This window comes from Lygodium microphyllum, chromosome 12 (assembly GCF_053477565.2).
Source record: "Lygodium microphyllum isolate KBCC chromosome 12, Lygodium_microphyllum_v1.1.10, whole genome shotgun sequence".
Taxonomy (NCBI): Eukaryota; Viridiplantae; Streptophyta; class Polypodiopsida; order Schizaeales; family Lygodiaceae; genus Lygodium; species Lygodium microphyllum.
This window is the reverse complement of record NC_141146.1, coordinates 147,514,771-147,531,923: the sequence shown is the minus strand read 5'-3', so window position 1 is coordinate 147,531,923 and position 17,153 is coordinate 147,514,771.

Sequence of the window (17,153 nt, the reverse complement as noted above, 5' to 3'; positions counted from 1 at the left end):
TAAAGTAGGCATACCTGGTAAAGTGTCGGAAGTAGTAGTAGGATCATCTTCTTCTTCAGTGAAGTCCGGCATATCCTCATGCTCGTCTTCATCCATAGCTCCAAGGTAGTTGATATGTGCTGATGGCTTCTTTGAATGACAATTTGCTGCGAGATGGCCTGGCTGGTGACACTTGTAGCATACGATAGGCTTGGCTTTGGTCACATTATTTGCAATGGCTGGGAGTCTGGGTATATTTGGATTTGCTTGTTGGATAGGCTTAGGATTTGGATTGACAGTGGTTGGTAATGCGGGTGGTTTAGGCCAATTCTTACGGAAAGGTGGTGATGAGAAACGACCTGGATTAAACCTTCTGAAATTTGAATTGAATTGTTTAGATCCATAATTACCGTTTGCTTGGAATGGCTGTGGTCGTCGATCTCTTCCACGTAACTTATCTTCAGTGTCGTGAGCTAAGGAGATGGCATCTTCAAGAGTAGCAGGCTTGAACATATTCACCTCAGCGTAGTAATGTCCAAGAAGTCCAGACATGTACTTCCGCTTATGGGTCGTCTCTGGTACGTCTTCAAGCATGCGTAGCTGTAAAAGTGCATTCCAAAAACGCTCTGTATACTGTGGAATAGGCTCACGGTCGCGTTGTTGGAGTAAATCCCATTGCTTGATTGCCTTCTCATGAAATTGCGGTGGAAGGAAATTTTGCATGAACTTCTTCTTAAAATCTTCCCATGTAGCAGGACATTCTATGCTCTTGCGGACGACAGTCCACCAAAGTGATGCTCTATCTATCAGATGATTAGTAACACACTTGATTTTATCTTTCTCAGGATAAGTTTCCTCATGGAAATAGTCATCAAACTGGCTAATGAATGATAAAACAGTCTTTCCTTCTCTTATGCCATTGAAAGTGCGAAACTTGAAACTTCGTTTACTTATCTTGGATTCCTTGCGAATGGTTTGTGCTTCAAGAGTGGCGTCGATGGTACGGCGTATCAAATCTTCAGCTTGAGGTTCTTCTTTATCAGTGGACGCTCCTTGTAGCTTTGTCAATTGCGCTTGCAAGGCTTGCCTAGCTCTTCGCTCTTCGTCCAATTGTAACATGATAAGATCCAGCTTTTGTTCCATGGTAGGCTCGGGTAGATCGTCTTCAGCCATAGGATCATCCATAAGTGGGGTAGTCATCCTGTAAAACTCAACAAACCTTTCTCACTCAAAATCAGTTAGCGGGATGAGCGTAGCTCAAATTTGGGGTTACAAGGCTATGTATTTTTGGGTATTTTCTTCTTCAATTTTCAGAAATTCTGAAATATTTCTGTCTCCGTTTGCTGAAAGTACTTCAACGAACTTGCAGATAGGTAAAACAGCTTGCTGCGAACAACTTTCCAGTTCTGAGTTTTTGCAAACGAACAAGTCTTCTAGGAGTTTCGAGCGTTAGTCAGTTCTGATTTAGTCTGACTTGCAGAGTTGCAGACTTAACAGACTTGCAGGGTTGTTGACTTGCTGAACTTAGCTGATTTGCAGGACTTGTAGTACTTGATTAGTGTCGACTTGCGAAACTTGTCTTCTGGAGTGCGTGACCGAGAGTTTACAGACTTGTCTGCCCAGTAGAACTTGCAGAGTAGAGTAGGATTTAAGCTTAATTAGTTAAGCTTAAAGCTTAATAATAAGAAGAAGGCCGCCGTTTTTCTGATCGTGGGGGGGGGGGGCCGTTTTTGATTCCGCCGAAAATTTCGGGGGTCCTCCTCTTGATCACGACTTGACGATTTGTTGCTAATCAAGCTTCTCTTAAGTTCTTAAGCTTTGTACTTAAGCTTTGTTAATGAAGAAGATAAGAAATTTCTCACTGTTCATCACGACTTGTTCATGGAGTTGAGGGAGTGGTCCTCCGCCGACAGAGAGTGGTCCTTCGCGATCTGACAGTGGAAATAGGGGTTCTTGATCGCCAGAAGTCTGCCTGTATCGACGGTTCGCGACGAGATTGACTGTAGAGGCCGTTTGTTCCTGGAGCTCCGCCTTCGCCCGAGATTGGTAGCGATTGGAAGCCCTTGATCTTTGCTCCGCTCTGATACCACTGGTGCGCAGATCGGACGCAGGTAGCTCACGTAGTGAATTCCCAAAGGTCCCCAAGAACAAAGCACTCTACTTTTTAGCACAAAAACCAATGTGAAAGCAAGCACGACATGAGACAAGAGACAAATTGGGTTGAATCTCCCCCATGCCTTGTGTGAGCGCTTCACAAAGCATGTATTTAATATATATTTTCAATCTTTTTGCTCAAAAATAGCCCAATTACAAAAATATGACAAGCTTTTAGCTTTTGAGTTTGCTTTCTACCAAAAATAGGAAAATAAAGCTAATGGACGGTGCCCAAAGAGTCTGGCACGCCCAAGCTCAATGTCCAAATAAAAATAACATATCCAGGCGCATAAGCGCATACAAAATAATAATAAATAGTCGATGTCTCTATAGACATAATCAAAATATAGGCGTGGCGCCTATCAAAATATAGTCCAAAGATCAGAAACCCGCTAGACTCCAATGCTTTCCTCCGCCACTGCTGCTATCTCTACACATCAACTGAAGCATTCACAATCGTTAGTAAAATAACACAATTAAACCGACAAAAGTGAATACCTAGCAGTCTTCAGCTACATAAATAAATCAACTGGTTAGAAATAAATCCTAACCTTAATTTATTACGAGTGCGCACTCTAAACTCATAAACGTTTATTAATTTAATATGCATTTTGCGGAATCACCCGCTATGGAATCACCCATGTACACACTAAATTAATGAAACGCCCGAAAAGGACAGGCGTCCCCATCAACTTCTCGCACAAAGAATCCTCTTTGCGTATGAGCCCCGGTCATCTAAGTTTACGGAATCCACCGTAAATCCTCACGGAATCCACCGTGGAATATGCCTCCTGGCATCAGTTGTCTCCAGTAGTTAATCATGCATATAAGACATAATTATATGAATAGAATGTTAGATATGATCAATGCCCCACCCTCATTAGGTGCTACCAATGATCCATGGTGCTCAAAGTTGTAAGGCCCCCATTATGAGGAGAAGCCAAATGTGAGCCCGGACATTGGTTGAGTCCTGACTTGTATATCAGATGAGGTCTATGTGACAGGATGGCAAAAAGGTGACTGTTGTGGGTCTAACCTTTGGGTTAGACGGAGTGGTTAAGCTGGTAGAAACTCGAGGCACATTGCATTGAGTTGCGTGGTAAGGGAGTTAAAAGGGGCCCCTATTGTGGGGTCCGGGGGCCGCGGAAGCGGCCCCTGGCTGGGGGGTCCCAGGGGGGCCAGCAACCCCCTGGCGGGGGTCCGGGGGTAGCGCCCCCGGCCCGATGGTAAAGGGATATTCCCCGGAATATTCCCTGGCCGACTAGTGGAGGCTCATATGGTAGGTCGGTCAGCAGGCCGACCTAACGACCTTCGCGGGCTATAAAAGCTAAACCCCTTCGCAGCCATCACACACTTATCTTTCACCCAGTCAGAGTTGTTATTCCAGCTAGCCTTAAGCTCTTCACCTATCTTCTGTCTAGATCGCCATCTAAGCTTCACACAGTGGAAGTGCACGGATGGACAGAGCCATCTTTGTATCAGTTGTTTGAAGTTAAAGAATTTACTGATTCTCCTCTTATCTGTTGTGTACTCTCTATCTCTTTCTCAGATTCTGTTCGCTGCGCTGTGTAATATTTTACATGGTATCAGAGCCCAGGGGGCTCTAGACATCGGAGAGGGTGCAAGAGGCAAAGGCTTCAATAGCAAAGAGAAACGATGTCGACTCCGGGAAGCGGTTCTGGTGCATCAGGAAGCGGTACAGGAGGTGGTGCTGCTGTACCGGCTATTCAAACACTGAGGATTCGTCCACCAACCTTCAGTGAAGGCAAGTTAGATGGTACAAACTACACCTTGTGGAAGTTCAAAATTACAACTATCCTTGATTCATATGAGCTTCTGGAGACTGTGCTGGGGACTGACGCAGAACCACAGCCTACCCCCGACCCATCAAATTCTAGTGTGATGATTCCTCCGAATGCAGATCTTCTACGAGCTTGGAAACGAAGGAATGCAGATGCATTGTGTGCCTTAGTTACAAGCTGTTCTGACAGTGTTTTGACTCTGATTCAGCATACAACCAAAGCGTCAGAGGCTTGGAATGTACTAAGGAGTCAGTATGAAATACGAAACCAAACAAGGATTCAAAACTTGGAGAGTCAACTAGCAGTAAAGAAGTTTGTTGAAGGAGAGACGGTTGAAGCATTCATCACTCGGATTAAGAATCTGCGCGACCAGATGGCTGGCGTTGGGATACAAAAGACTAGCGAAGAGCTAGCTCGGAGGTGTCTTCGGATTTGCCCACAAAAGTTTGATGGACTAGTAACTGCCCTTAATACTCAGGTGAGACCTCAAGCTTTGACTTTTGAGGAGTTTTGTGCATTATTAATGGAGGAGGAGTTGAGGCTGAAAGCCCAAGAAGGAAGCAACAATGGAGATACTGCATTCTCTGCCAATGCAAAAGGCAAAGGTGTTTCCTCCACCAAAAATGATGGTGACAAAAAGAAGAAGGGCGGCAAGAAGAAGTTTCAAGGAGAGTGCTTCTACTGTAAGAAGAAAGGATATGCAATTGCAGATTGCCGTGTCAAGAAGGCAGATGAAAAGAATGGTACCCTTAAAAGTAAAGGGAAAGAGACAGCCAATACGGCTGAAGCAGAGTTGGAATTATTCATGGCGACCATTGAGGAAGTATGCTCCTCGGCGCAAGAAGAATCTACCACTGACTCTTGGGTGTTGGATAGTGGGGCCTCCCGTCACATGACCAACAAGAAAGGTCTATACAGTTCTATGCAGCCTCTACAAGAATCCATCACTGTGACGGTTGAAAATGATGCTAAATGCCCTGCTGCGGGCACAGGTACTATTTCTTTTGTTGCTGCAAATGGTGAAGTCAAAAAGCTTTCAAATGTGTTGTATGTTCCCGAAATCAGGAGAAATCTCTTATCAGTTGCTGCCATAACTGATCTTGGTCATGAAGTGAGGTTCAAGAAGACAGGTGCAGAAATTATTGATAGTGCTGACACAATTGTTGGCAAAGGAGAAAGAAGGAACAACCTGTATGAGCTAAGTGCTCTTACAGCCACCGCTGGAGTGGGCACAAGTAAGCTTTGGCATGAAAGGTTTGGACACATCGGATTTGCAGTATTGAAGGAGATGCAAAAGCAAGGTATGGTTGCTCACCTACCTACAATAACTGAATTGAAGGAACCATGTGAAGCTTGTATGATGGGCAAGCAACAGAGAAAGGCATTTCCACAAGAAAGCAAGAATAGAGCACAGGCTCCTCTAGAGTTGGTGCATGCTGACTTGTGTGGTAAGATGCCTACACAGGCCTTGGGGGGATCTTCTTATTTTATGTTGATTGTCGACAACTACAGTAGGAAGATGTGGGTGTACTTCCTTCGTGATAAGGCTCAAGCTTTTGGTAAGTTTAAAGAATGGCTAATACTTGTTGAGAATGAAACAGGGAAAAGTGTGAAGAAATTTAGAACAGATGGTGGTGGTGAGTTCAACTCAAAGGAGTTTGAAAGCTTTTGCAAGAGCAAAGGGATCAAGCGTCAATTGACGACGCCTCATACACCTCAGCAGAACGGTGTTGTGGAACGCAGGAATCGCACCATTGTGGAGATGGCAAGATGCATGCTAAAGGGCAAGGGATTGCCTAACCATTTTTGGGCTGAAGCTGTTAATACTGCAGTCTACATTCTAAATCGGAGCTATACAAAGGCTCTCAAGGGAAAAACACCTCATGAGGCTTACACTGGTAAGAAACCATCTGTCTCACATTTCAGAATTTTTGGATGTGAATGTTATGCACATGTTCCAGATGAGAAGAGAAACAAGTTACAACCAAAAAGCAGAAAATGTATCTTCTTGGGTTATAGTGATGAGCAGAAGGCTTACAAATTATATGACCAAGAGGCAAAGAAGATCATCGCGAACCGTGATGTGGTGTTCAAGGAGGAGCCACATACAGTGGAGGAGGAGAAGGCAAGTTCTTCCACTTTATCATCAAGCGAAGAAGTAGTCCACTATGAACCTGTCCCGAGATCTATCCCTATCCTTAAGGAGGAGGAAGCATCATCTTCAGATGATGAGGAAAAAGTTCACCAACCTGACATCACCCCACTGGAAAAGCCATTGCCGCGCTGGGTGAAGCAGCTCTATGACCACAATAATCCTATGCCCACATCTGTTGAGGAGAAGGCAGACGGACCAAGGAGGTCTCAGAGAATAGAGGAGCAAAGGAGGGCTTCTGCTCACATAGTCAATATGGCCTTGATGGTTGAGATTATGAGAGAAGTAAAGGAGCCAACTGACTTAGAAGAAGCACTTGCAGATCCATCATGGAAGGCTGCTATGCAGGCGGAGTATGACAGCATAATGAAGAATGACACTTGGGAGCTAGTGGAGCGACCAGCAAAGCGGAAGGTTATTGGCACCAAGTGGATCTGGAAGGTAAAGTACAAGGCTGATGGTACCTTAGAAAAGTACAAAGCTAGATTGGTTGCCCAAGGATTTTCACAAGTTGAAGGGTTTGATTTTCAAGAGTCATTTGCCCCAACTGCCAGAATGACCACTATTCGCACGGTACTTGCAGTGGCTGCCCACAAGAAGTGGCCAGTGTACCAAATGGATGTTAAGTCATCGTTCTTAAATGGTGACCTCAAGGAGGAGGTGTACGTGGCTCAGCCACCAGGGTTTGAGGCCCCCCATTCTGAGAACAAAGTGTGTAAACTGAAGAAGGCATTGTATGGGCTGAAACAAGCCCCCAGAGCATGGTATCAGCGGATAGATAGGTTCTTTTTAAACCTAAACTTCAAAAGATGTGCCTCAGATGCTAACTTGTATGTTTATAGGGATGGTAAAAAGCCTGTAGTGATTGTCCTATATGTGGACGACCTTCTTATTACAGGTGACTATGAAGATATGATCAACCAAACTCGAAAGGCTTTGAGTTCTGAGTTTGAAATGACAGACTTGGGCTTGCTGCACTATTGTTTGGGGATTGAAGTCTGGCAAGAGCCAGGAAAGATCTTCATCTCTCAGAAGAAGTATGCATGGGAGATCTTGAAGGCATTTGGCATGATCGAGTGCAAGGAGATAGCTACACCTATGGAGGTGAATGCAAAGTTATCCGTCGAGGATACATCAGCACTAGCAGACATTGGGAGGTATAGGAGGTCGGCAGTCTGATCTACTTGTGTAACACCAGACCAGATATCAGTTTTGCTGTTGGTGTTTTGAGCAGGTTCTCAAACAAACCTCATGAGAGCCATTGGAAGGCTGGGATGCGGGTGCTCAGATACTTGAAGAAAACTCTTGACTATGGTATCACATACAGTTTCGGAACCTCTCTTGTGGGGAACTGTGACTCAGATTGGGCAGGAGACATTGATTCCAGGAAGTCAGTTTCTGGTTATTGTTTCTCTTTGGGTTCAAGAATTTTCTCTTGGATTAGTAAGAAGCAACCAACAGTGGCATTGTCTTCTACCGAAGTAGAGTACAAGGCAGCTTGTTTTGCTGCATGTGAGGCCGTATGGTTGAGAAGGATTCTATGGCATATGGGAGTGCAGGATGAAGAACCAACTGTGCTGAGATGTGACAATCAGAGTTGCATCGCCATTGCCAAAAATCCAGTGTTTCATGCACGCACCAAACATATAGAGATCCAGTATCACTATGTGTGTGATTTGATGGAGGATGGGATAGTGGAATTGGTCTACTATCCAACAGAGGAGAATGGAGCAGATATCTTCACCAAAGCACTTACGAAGGATCTACTTCAAGTTCATCTTCAGAGACTCAGCATTGGGCCGAGGAGATAGTTCACCTATGGGTGGACATTGAGGGGGGGTGTTAGATATGATCAATGCCCCACCCTCATTAGGTGCTACCAATGATCCATGGTGCTCAAAGTTGTAAGGCCCCCATTATGAGGAGAAGCCAAATGTGAGCCCAGACATTGGTTGAGTCCTGACTTGTATATCAGATGAGGTCTATGTGATCGGATGGCAAAAAGGTGACTGTTGTGGGTCTAACCTTTGGGTTAGACGGAGTGGTTAAGCTGGTAGCAACTCGAGGCACATTGCATTGAGTTGCGTGGTAAGGGAGTTAAAAGGGGCCCCTATTGTGGGGTCCGGGGGCCGCGGAAGCGGCCCCTGGCTGGGGGGGTCCCAGGGGGGCCAGCGGCCCCCCTGGCGGGGGTCCGGGGGTAGCGCCCTCGGCCCGATGGTAAAGGGAATATTCCCCGAAATATTCCTTGGCCGACTAGTGGAGGCTCATATGGTAGGTCGGTCAGCAGGCCGACCTAACGACCTTCGCGGGCTATAAAAGCTAAACCCCTTCGCAGCCATCACACACTTATCTTTCACCCAGTCAGAGTTGTTATTCCAGCTAGCCTTAAGCTCTTCACCTATCTTTTGTCTAGATCGCCATCTAAGCTTCACACAGTGGAAGCGCACGGGTGGACAGAGCCATCTTTGTATCAGTTGTTTGAAGTTAAAGAATTTACTGATTCTCGTCTTATCTATTGTGTACTCTCTATCTCTTTCTCAGATTCTGTTCGCTGCACCGTGTAATATTTTACATAGAAGGCATGTTCTGATATTAGAACATAATTTTTTTTAATTATATATGTTGTCTCTATTAGTAGTTAATCATGTATGTTCGGCTATTACGGCAAAAAACTTTTCAATGATCTATGTTGTCTCTATTAGTAGTTAATCATGCATGTAGGACTACTAAATCTTCTCTTTACAAACTCATGGAGTAGTCGATGGTCATGGCCTTTATCACATTTTTGTAAGCTTTTAACTTAGGAAAATTGAAACTTACAATTACATACAATAGCCCTTCATTGATATTCTTAGCCTTTATTCATGCTTGATTTAGACATCTAGTTTATAGTAATTTTTTTGTACTTGGAATGGTTGTTTGCCTTGGTTATATTTGGTTATATACAACTATAAAATGGTATATTTCAATAGTTACTACAACATTATTTGATTGATAAAGGCCCATTTTTCCTACTCTAGTTGATTAGCTTATGGGATGCTTATACTACAACTCACCTACATTTGGTTATTCTTATGATCATAATTAATTATTTTTCTTTGTTGTAATATATTGATCCCTTCTTAATTGAATGGTGGGGTTTTTCTATACAACTTTGTAAGAAAAATAAAATCAACTTACAAAAATAACTAGATCTTTTCTCTAAAACCTACAAAGCCCCACCCAAATTCAAAAAAGATAACGAGCTAAGAAGAAAATACATGTACATATCAACTAGGACAAGCATGATGGAAAAGACAAGAGAAGGAAAAAGGAGAAACTTTTTTCAAGCTTAAAATCATTAAGCCTTTAAAAGCCTTCAATGAGGTAAAAAGGGGGAAGTGGGGCAAACATTTATGCTATGAGACTATCCCAAAAAATATATATATATATATTCGATTTTTATTATTTAAATTTTAATAAAATCCCCATCCTCATTAATTGACCCTTCTCCTCATTTATGAGAGCTACCCTAACCCCCCCCCCCCCCCCCAATAATAAAATTAAATTAAAATTTTGATAATACTCTCCCTTTTGTAAATCAAAATCCCCCCACCCCCCTCACTCCCTTAATGGATCTATAGCATTGGAAAACCCCCTTTCCCTCCCACACACACATGAATTTTAAGTTCACCTCCTACCATGTGCAGAATGTTGCATTTAGATAGTCCTCTCCTTCTCTCTCTCTCCTTGTCATCATAATCTACTCCCTTCTCTTATCACAACACCTTGCTTTGGCCATAAATGAAATGTTGATGAGGTCATGGAGCATCTCTTTCTCCCCCTCTCTACTTCTATGAATAACTCTCCATAGGAAAAGAAGAAGGCAAGGTAGACAAGAAATGCTGCTACGATTATTGAGAGTAAGAGAGCAAGCGAGAGAATATAAGAGCAAAGAGAGAGTGATAGTGAGGAAGCACTAAGAAGAGCACCAAGGGAAAGTTGACTCACCATCAACGAGGTGTATTATGCAGATCCTTCTCTCTTATCTCTACCCCTTCACTCATTTTCATCATGTCTCCCCAAAAAAGAGTTAATATGTGTTAGCTATATATAGTGTTTGCTATATATAGTTTGTCTATATATATAGTGCCCCATGTCCCCTCTATATATTCCTATCATGTGCGATAAGTTTACACACTTCTAGGGTTCCACTTCTGGTGTCTCATATCTCTCTTCTCTCCTCTCTTCCTTTCATCTTTCGTCTTCCTCGCAGTTTCCAACATGGTATCAGAGCCCAGCAGCACCTGCGAGAGATGGCGGCACGTTGCCGACCCTATGAGGCCTAAGCCTATAACTACAACGGGGAAGACAGGCGAGGGCAAAATCTGGAGACGAGGACAAGACAATGGGGCAGAAAAGCGAGTTCTTTGTCTCCACCTTCTTCTTGAGCTCCGAGATTAGTCGTGGGGTGAAGGGGGAGTTCTGGTCAATGGCGTTGCCGTCGGAATTGATGGTGCCAGTGGGGGTGACGGAGGGGGGCTCCTGGTGATGGAGCCAGTTGGTGAGGTTGTGGTAGTTGCGGTCGAGCTGCTGGCGGAGGGAGCCGAGCTCCTAGGCGAGGCGGGTGAGCTGCCAGACGTTGGCGTCGGCGGGCGCTATCAGGTGGCGCGGCCGACCTCCCGCGACAGCGTTAGGCTGTAGAGGCTAAGGATGTTGGTGGCCACCAGAGACCCTATCACTAGGGAGTTCCATGCGAAAGCCCACAACCCCCCCGCGGCACCTCCTGTTTTAGGGCCCCCCATGGCACCTCTTGTTTTCTCTCTACCTTCCTTCATGATGGCGAACGGATCTGAGTAGTGCAGCTTTATCTTTTTATGTAATTCCAGGTAGAGGTCTACCCTAGAATCCTAGGGTTTAAATCCCGTTTTGGAAGAAGGGAAGCTTGGAAAGAGCAGATGATTAGCAACCAACTGGGAGGTTTAAGTGCGCACGCCGTTAGGACCTCTGGCGGTGAACGGATCTGAGTAGTGCAGCTTTATCTTTTTTATATAATTCCAGGTAGAGGTCTACCCTAGAATCCTAGGGTTTAAATCCCGTTTTGGAAGAAGGGAAGCTTGAAAAGAGCAGATGATTAGTGACCAACGGAGAGGTTTAAGTGCGCACGCCGTCAGGACCTCCGCGAGCATATAGAGCAGATGATCAGGGACCAACGGAGAGGTTTAAGTGCGCATGCCATTAGGACCTCTAGCGGCGAACGGATTTGAGTAGTGCAGCTTTATCTTTTTTATCTAATTCCAGGTAGAGGTCTACCCTAGAATCCTAGGGTTTAAATCCCGTTTTGGAAGAAGGGAAGCTTGGAAAAAGCAAATGATTAGCGACCAACAGAGAGGTTTAAGTGCGCACGCCGTCAGGACATTCGCGAGCATATAGAGCAGATGATCAGGGACCAACGGAGAGGTTGAAGTGTGCATCTATGCATCTGCTTCCATTGTTTTGTCTCGTTCTAAAACGCTAATAGTTACTTACCACTAAATGCCAAGGAAGGAATAGTTTAAGGTAAAGTAAAGTTGATCCTCTAATATCTTTATATGTGTGCATTTCCTTTAAGGTAAAGTAAAGTTGATACTCTAATATCTTTATATGTGTGCATCTCCTTTGGCTTACAGTTTGCTCGTTTTGGTCATGTTTTGAGTTCAAAAGTAGTTTCTCAAGCTGATTGTTATCTATGGTAGTAATTCAGGGTACTCATTGTGAGAGTTTCTTAATGTCTCGACTTTTACTCAGATTCATGATGATCGTCCTCGTTCATTATTCCAGCTGATGAGGGTCTATATTCCAGCTCATGACACATTATTTCGTTTATATTCTTTCCAGCTGAGCGTCTATATTCCAGCTGATGACAAATTGTTTTATTTATATTATGTTCATGGGGCCCCACATGTGTTATGTTGTCTATAGAGCGGCGTCGCGAACCATCCCTATAGACCTTGTGTTGTTCTAATGTCACTGTAACGTTTTTTCTTTAAGTTTTGATGTGATAGATATACTGCTTACATCCAAGTTCAGTTGAAGGAATTTCTTGGAGATTTTATCTTTTGCAGTGATGTCACTTATCCTTATTTTACATGTTGTATATTTAGGAGTGATAAAGCTCTTTTGATACCTCTGAATAGGCTGTTGTAATTCAGGAGTGATGTAGCTCTTTTAATGCCTATGAATAGGCTCTTGTAAGTTCAACTTTGTAATTTTATATTTTGAATATTAATATAATGGTAGGCCTATATAGAGTTGTGGGTTTTTCCCTTGAGCCCCTAAGGGTTTTTTCATCCATAGTAAGGGACCTTTATTTGAGCGGGGGTGTTAGCTATATATAGTGTTAGCTATATATAGTCTATCTATATATAGCACCCCAGGTCCCCTCTATATATTCCTATCATGTGTGCTCAGTTTACACACTTCTGGGGCTCCACTTCCGATGTCTCATATCTCTCTTTTCTCCTCTCTTCCTTTCATCTTTTGTCTTTCTCGCAGTTTCCAACAATATGGTGGGTTCTCAAAATGGGATGGGACCCTCAAAGCAGTGGGACCTTCAAATGCGGTGGGACTATCATTGAACCCTAGTGATATAAATACCAATGCAAATGCTTTAAATAATAATAATAAGGTGTTGTTGTATTTTAATTTTTTAATAATAAAATTATAATTTGACTACATTAATAATGACATAAAAAGGAATGAGCTTCTTTTTAGCAAAAAGAGAATGTGTACTTCTTAAATTACTTTAGATTATTATATTTCAACTAATATAAAAAGTTATTAAGATAGGAAAATCATGAAAAATATTGACAAACGGTAAAGTAGGTAATTGTGAATAAAAAGTAAATAAATGTTGTTTGGAAATGTAAACGCAGAATTTGATAATGTGAACGTAGAAGCTATGAACAAGGAGGTGAGGTGAGACAGTAATGTATTAATGTTCCAAAAAGATGTAAAAATTTACATTAGGATCGAAAAACATTAAAAACGACACTTTTGTTAATCTGTGGATTAAGGAAAGGGCCAAAGAGATTTTGCCACATGGACAAAAATATGGTATTCTTGTCTCCTCTACTTTTGAGATACTAGAGTTCATTTTGTGGTTCTCCCTTCCTATTTAGCTAAAATCTTTAAACCCTGACAAGTTTTGGTAGTCCCAACGAAAAGCTGACAAAGACATGAAAAAGTTAAGTTAATCAAGACCATTTTGAAAATCGGGAGAATTTTCAAAGTTCTTGGCGCTCGTAGTATTTTTAATCTGTCTCCTTGACCTCTCTCTTTAGGTTTTTTTTCTCTGCACATTGTCTGCATACTCATTGTCTTTTACATGGTATCCACAAGACGTCCTTCTTGGGAGAATTTTCAAAGTTATTGGCGCTCGTAGTATTTTTAATTTGTCTCCTTGACCTCTCTCTTTAGGGTACTTTCTCTGCACATTGTCTGCATACTCGTTGTCTTTTACATGGCATCCACAAGACGTCCTTTCTCGAGAGAATTTTCAAAGTTCGTGGCACTCGTAGTATTTTTAATCTGTCTCCTTATTAACCTCTCTCTTTAGGTTTCTTTCTCTGCACATTGTCTACATACTTGTTGTCTTTTACATGGCATCCACAAGACGTCCTTCTCATTCTATAAACTCTTGCACCATGTATAGCAAGAGCGCAAATGGAGAATGGGAGCCCAAAACATTTACTATAAATGATTGGGTTACAATGCTACCATCTTGCAAGGGTTCTCATAGAGTGAAAAAAACAAAACAAGGGGATATCAAATATCATTGGAAGAGACGTATCTTTGCCTTCAAAACCACACCTCAAGGTTGGTTTGCTTTGGTGCAACATGTTTACATGGCTAGAGATATGCACTTGGCTCCACAGGAATGTTTTTCCCAACAAGTACACTGTAAGTTTGAGTTGTAAAATATACGTGAGTATATGGTTTTGTTTGAAGGATATGCTAAATAATGGATTATTGGTTATAGATATCTTTCCACGAACAAGTTTCGAGTGGCAACCTGTGGAGAGCCTCAACGGAACATTCCATGCCATTCATAAAGAATTTGGAAACATTATTTATGCTAATCAAACCACGAGTTTTTTTCATGAAAGTGGAATTTTTGTGTATTATGCACAATATGTGGTTTTTTCAAGAGCAGGTGTGTATGGATGCCTTGAAGATCTGCAATTACCAAGCCTCTCATCTTTGGATTGGGAGATGCCTGATGAAGCAACAATGGAGAGTTTTAAACTCAAAATTGCTCAAGATATTCAAAAGGCTATGACTCCTGGAAGGGTCTCCAGAAGAGTATGCTTATACCCTTGCATGTTTTTGTAGCTTGCTTTAAAACAACATGTTTACAATGGACGAAGGTTTCATGGCTAAACAGAAATTTTTTAGAGGAAGATTTGGACAAAATTTTAGGTCTATGTTGGAAAGTCAAGGAATCTGACCACAAAGGTGACTTTATAAGGTGCAATGTGTGCCCTCAATCATTGGGTTTATCCTAGTATAATATATCTCGAAAATCTCTTATCATAGGTTTTGATTATAGAAGATACAAACTTAGATTGGGTGCTTGGATTCCTCTAGATTCAGATATTGATTGTAAGACATTGAAATTTACATTGCAAGTTACAAGACGTAAAAGAGGTGAACATTACTTCAAAGTGGAGTCTTAAGGATGTAAGAGACACCTTGGTGTTTCTAGACAATGTTACTCCTGGATATAAGTTCAAGGTAAATGGTGCTATAATTGGAAAAAGAGCTGAGAGCTCTGTATCATGTATGAGTTGTTTGCCTCCTAATGTTGTGAGTTTTGGACCATAAATATGCATGTACAAATAATTTTGAATCTTTATTTTGCTCACAAATATTATTGCTAGAAACATGGAATTATACACATTGAGAAGTACTATTTAAAAAAATATTAGTATAAGCTTTGCAATGATTTTGTGAATAACAAATCGTCGTTTTTGGACCAAAATGATTTCATTATATCATGAGTTACGAAATTGTAGTAAAATTTAATAAGAAAGACTTGGTACAAGCTTTATAATTCTCTATGATTCTATGAACAAAAAATCGTCTTTCATGGGTAAGATCAATATGACATATCATTACATTTTGGGACAGAATATTGCACTACAGATGTATATACAAGGGGAATGTTACTTTAGTACAAATAAACAAATTGATAATTATAAGGCTATTCTTTAGCTTCTCCATCCTTAAGACTTTTCTCCTTCATCCGTCATCACTAGTTTCCTCTTAGGTGTTTTCTTTAATTGCTCAAAGAACTTGATTACCTCAGGCACTCTTTTCTCCTTAGGCTTTAGAGGAGATGGTCTAAATTTCAATGGGAAAAGCTTAGGCATGCCCTTCATTTTGTGCCCCTTTTGTTTGGACCTTGGAGACTTCTTTTTCTTGGTGGTTGCCATTTTCTTGCATTTTCCCTTCGTTGTTGCCTATCCTTTGGAATTTTTAGCTGTTGGGAGAGGGGAATCTGGGTCCACCGGTGTGCTTGCCCTATCTAAAACTAGTTCAATACACCTCTCCCGTATCCACCACATGTATGCCTCACGATAGTCTCTGCATTGTAACAAAGCACACAAGTTATTTGAAGTAGTAAGAGACTTTCACTATAAAAAGGATAAAGCACATGAGACTTCCATTCACCCCCTCTACATTCAGTAACTTTGAATCTATTATCCTTGAAGCATTTGAAACCACTCATCCAGCCACAACTATGTACGTCATTTTGCAATGGGACCTCTTGAAGCAGAAACTTGAAAGGTCTATGAGGATTAGCAATGCTTTCAAAGCTAGTGTACAAGTGAGTAGTAACAAGTCTAGCAGCACTGCACATATTAACTTATTAGTGAATATTATAAACTTTACCCAATAAAAGATAAAATAAAGAGTGTTTATTGACAATACATCTTTGATTGGCCATGGATTCCTGAAAGAGAATTCACAAAAATGACCTCTCTTGCAAGAATGTCGATATAGATTAGGCTCCAATGACCTCTGCAAACCAAAATACAAGTGAGCAATAATAACCCTAAAGGCAAATCATCAAGAGATAGAATGTTGAAGAAAGTACCTTTCAATATATGGGAAAAAAATATGATGGTTCGTGACACTATTGAAGTCCTTAAAAGACCTTCCAATATTTGAATCAGATTTTGAAAACAAATCCACTGAGAGAAGTGGATCAATAACAAATATACTCTTAGCAATATCAATGCTAAGAGAAGCAACATATGCCATGTATACAAAGTAAAGACTGAATAAGAAAATGAGTACAATCTAAGGATCCTTGGAAAAATTCATTGTAAATAAAGAGAAGCAAAAGACCTTACCTCAAACAACAATAAACTACTGAATCTGTAAGTTGAGTATCCTTTTTCTCAAATAGCATCTTATCCTTTGGAGAAATGCTGAGGTAGTCTTCTTTCTCAGGACTAACAGAAACATTCACAACCGTTTGGCCATACACTTTCCCCATCCTCTCGTAGTTCATTAGGCCAAGAGTCAAAATATTTATCTGGCAGATCAAATCCTCATTTTCTATTACCTCTTTTCTTTTCTCCTCCATGACAAATTCGTGCTCACTTGCAACCCTTGTAGAATACAAATGGATAACCTCTTCAATCTTGGGTGCTGGTGGCTCTTTCTGCTTTCTCCTGGGTGGAACATTGAGGATTTCAAATGCCTTTTGATTAGTCGATGGAAGAGGCTTCAAAACTTTGTCAAACCTATATCTAAGTCTCCTAACCATACTAAAGTCTTTATTCATTAATGTAATTCGATGTGCATGGGTAGCTACAATATAAGCATCATTCATAAAATCTATCACAAAATCCTTTGCTGCCTCTTGCAAGCATAGGAGGGTAGACAACTGCCATCTCTTGTTGAGGCCATCCACAGAAGCAACAAGGGACAACCTATCAGATATCTCCTTGACCAGCCTAAAAAATGCAGCCTTAGGAATGAGATGCCTAGTTGACTTTTGAGCTTTCTTGATCTCTGCAAAACACCTCTGCATG